A 3,876-nucleotide genomic window follows, 5' to 3' on the forward strand; every position below is an offset into this window, starting at 1 on the left:
CCGAGGCTACATTCCATACTCAGCCTTGGGAATCAAGCAAGAGCCCCAAGAAATCAGTAGGAAGAAAAATAGGTGAAAGTAGAAACTTGGAAGAAATCCACCCCTTCAGACAAATCCAGTTTCCAAAGGACACGAGTCTTCCTCTCTCCAGATGAGAGATTCAAGCTAATTTTACTCAAATCTCCAGAGGACAGGGTGAGCTTCCACTCTCAAGTGGAATAAACAATAGTATTGCCCACCAGGAGGAGGTAATTAAAAGGCTAGTATAACTAAAATCTCCAAGCATCCCAATTTTTGAGAACTACTATTTTTTCTTGCATGTCCTAGATGGAGAATCGGATGCTTATGGGAATGGTTTACTCAAAGTTTCATAACTAGAAGCAATAGTACAAGATGCCAACCTATTTTAAAAGTCACTTCCTGAGCTGGCTTCCTTTCTGTATTGTCACAGCACCTTCTGGACTGGACTGTGTCTGAAGGTAGGAACAGTATTTCATTCCTTTTTGCATCCTCCATAATACCAATGAGCAAGCTCTGCTCAAAGTAACATTGAATATTTTTTTGAACAGTGATGAAAAAGAAGGAAAAGGTTTACATCCCACGATCACAAGTAAATATTCAAGCCACACAGAGACATAGTGTCGGCTACATTAATCATATCTATGCTAATGTGCACATTTATTTGCTACATAGGGAGCAAGAAAAGAAACACAATTGAAAAAATGACCCATGTATATAACATTTATCAGAAAGAGATTGATTTAGACAGATGAGAAAGCAGCAGAGCAGGTTCTGAAGTACTCAACATAATCAGTTCTAATGGATTATATTGGCTGAAACCTGCAAAGTATTTAGGACTCCTGGAAGAAGTTCATGTATGTCCTGAACACTTGTCTGGTATTTTCTTTACCTCTTCCGTCTTTTTGAAGGCTGTGTATGGTGTTAACCCATCGCCCTTGGGGGACAGCAAAGAAAAAAAAATCCAAATTTAAGCAAATTATCCAAACAAACAAATCCTTTTAGATACCTTCAGCAGCAGGCTTCATTCAGGGAATTCTAATATTCCGTGTCTACATTTTTCACATTGTTTCTGTTTTTGCAGAGTAATTTTCCATTACCAATAAAACTTTCATATTTATTCAATTAGTGTAGCACTCATCGGCCAGAGTACAAACTCCCGATTCTAAGGGATCTGAATTTCTGTCACCATTGAAAATAGATAAATGTGGCTTCACACTTACAGCAGAGTGCACATCTTTGCTTAGCTAGAGAACAGAGCATCCAGGGTTCTGTAAGAGGTATATTCCTGATCGCCTGTTTGTCCTGTTCCTGTTTCCTGTGAGCAGGCACTTAGCTTCTTACTTTTGTTAACCCCATTAAGTATCACATAACCTGTTCAGAGAGCTACTATCATTATTTCCATTTTACAGTTGAGGAAACTGAGGGGCAGAGAGTTTAGGTAACTTTCTTAAGTCACAGAGCCAGTGTGAGCTGGGATTTGACCTGGCTAGGCTGGCTCTAGCCTTCACGGTCTTGTGGTCCTTTCTACTGTAAAGCAGGTATTACCTACAATCAAATGGCATAGTCAAAAGGAGCTGCATTGTGTTCCATATCTGTAATTTTTTATTGCCCCCCCTTTTTGCCAGCACTCGCTGATGGGATATGTGTGATATAATGTGTCTTCTACACAACCTAGATGGACAGGCGGTCATGGCCAAAAATGGGTGACAGGATGTTTTTTTTTTTTTTTCCAACAGCTGGACTTACCTTGTCGAGATCTTGGCCTTGTCTTGTGAACAGTGAGAGTCCTTCATCAACTGTGCCAGACAGGATCATGTTTTCTGCAGCCCCAAATGAGTCACAACCGGTATATCTCTGTTTCAACTGCTTCAAGCCCCTGCCCTAGCTTCTTTTGTGAGGCATTTTGCCCAGCAATCTGGAATGTTGCATCAGAAGATTGATCAGTACAATGTTCAGTTTGAATACTGTGGCCTGCTGGGCGGTGGTGTTGTAGGTCCTATCCTGGGAATCACTGCTGCAGACTGCCGGAGACACCAACCGTGAGGGGCACCGGGGGGCGAGAGGGGACAGGGAGTAGAGGAGAGCAGGCAGACTCACCGGCAAAGCAGGCTTTGAAATCTGTCACAACGCAGTGAGGGTGTTGAGATCTGCATGCTCTTGCAGGCCGAGGTCTGTCTTCAGCATCAGGCAGAGCTCGGCACTACTCCTTGCCAGGTTGTCAGCTCAGCGGGATGGAAAGTACCAGCATCTAGGGCATCTCTGCAGCCCCTGGGCCTCCTGCAGTGCCTGGCACACAGACCTTTGCAGTCTGTGGGGCCATGGCTTTTGGCTTTCCCGATTTGGCCAATCTGCAAAAAAGGAGACAGAAAGGAACCTGTGTGGCTTCTTTAAACTTCATATTTATTACATTATGATTTGTGCACTTCTCAACATTTGGGTGCCCTCGTACAAGAGTGTACTGGTGATTTTATCAGTCTGCCAGATATTCCTGAGAGGAAAAGTTGAAGAGAAGCTGGGCTTCGTCTTTTACTGCTTTTGTCTTTCCTGCCTTTGTCTCTGTCTCTCTAGCTTTGTCTCTGTGTCCCTGTCCTCGTCTCGTCCTTACTTGCTGTGTCTCCCTATTTGTGTTTCTGTCTCTCTTCTCTTTCCTCTCTTACTATTGCGGCAAAGAACCACCTTGTTTATATGTTTAATATCTTTTGCTTTCTCTTTAAAGCGCATGAATTATAAAAAGCAAGCATGCTTTTAGATATTCGCCATACGGACTTTCCAAGAGGCTGCCTCGGTTTACATTTTTCTCAAGAGCGTGTGGCATGCTTCTCATACTCCCGATGATGCTCTGTGACACCGTTGGACAGGTACGAGAGCCAGCGCCAAGGTTCAGGGCAGGTGTGAGGTGGCCAGATCAGAGCTGCCCGAGAGCAGGGAGTGATGTGGAAAAGTGACACAGGTGGCCAAAGGGAAGGTCGGAGTGTGAGAGTGAGGCTCCCTAGGAAAGAGCCTGGAGGCCAAACTAGTGTCTTTTCCCAGTGTCCGGAAGACTGTGGGGCGGCTGTTCCAGTAGGAAAGTGGTGTCATCTGCGTTAGAATTTAAAAAATATTTTAAACTCAATTTATGGTGTAGGTAGGTAAAGCCCATCTTCACCATTCACCACATCTCGGGCACAGAGGTTTTGGTGGTGGGGCTGAATCTGCTTGTCTCTTTGCTGAGGAGGGTGATGGGCAGGGATGAAGCATGAGGAAAAGCAGTTTCACTGTCCAGTCTGTCCACTTGTGGTTGAAAAATCAGACCGCGGTCCTGGTGATAGAGCCGTAGGGCTGATTAGGGGGTGGCCAGGGAAGGACTCTAGTTATTGCAGGGGGCTGGGTGGGCTTGGGTCCTGACAAGTGTGCACACCAGTGCTATAGGCATCCTCCTCTTCCAGTCCTGATGACTGCACAGTGCTCCTGACTATCTGTTTGTGAAGATGTAAGGCCACAACGGGATGCTGAAATAGGATACGTCCTTCTCTTCTAAGTCGAACCCCACCTGTATTCAGTCCATTGGCCTTTAAGTCTTCAGGGTGTTGGTGAGGCATTTGCCCCAACTTTGGGGACTATGGTCAGGTCGAGGAAAGACAGATACCCCAAAAAGAGATACATCCAAATGGTGCAATTTCAATTGGGCGGAACCAAAGCAGGGGACGGATTCAGGGCTTCAGGGGATGGATTCAGGCCTTGGCTTGTGGGTTATGAGGTCTCTCTTCCCAACCCTTCTTAAAACAACTTTTGGGAGAATTAACTGGAATGGGCCTTCATGCAGGACATTTTCTTCCATGTGTGAAAATATAGATTGTTTTGGATAAGCTTTGCTTA

At 44.9% G+C, this 3,876-nt stretch overlaps 1 long non-coding RNA gene across 1 annotated transcript; it reads left to right on the plus strand.

Annotated features, from left to right (window-relative positions):
• Positions 1-1,967, plus strand: LOC104875879. Its single transcript, XR_784195.2, has 3 exons — positions 1-195; positions 328-479; positions 1,758-1,967. It is a non-coding gene; the product is annotated as an uncharacterized LOC104875879 (long non-coding RNA).
• Positions 1,968-3,876: the final 1,909 nt, after the last annotated feature.

The sequence above is a fragment of the Fukomys damarensis genome, unplaced genomic scaffold (assembly GCF_012274545.1).
Source record: "Fukomys damarensis isolate Sample0158 unplaced genomic scaffold, DMR_v1.0_HiC HiC_scaffold_10, whole genome shotgun sequence".
Taxonomy (NCBI): domain Eukaryota; kingdom Metazoa; phylum Chordata; class Mammalia; order Rodentia; family Bathyergidae; genus Fukomys; species Fukomys damarensis.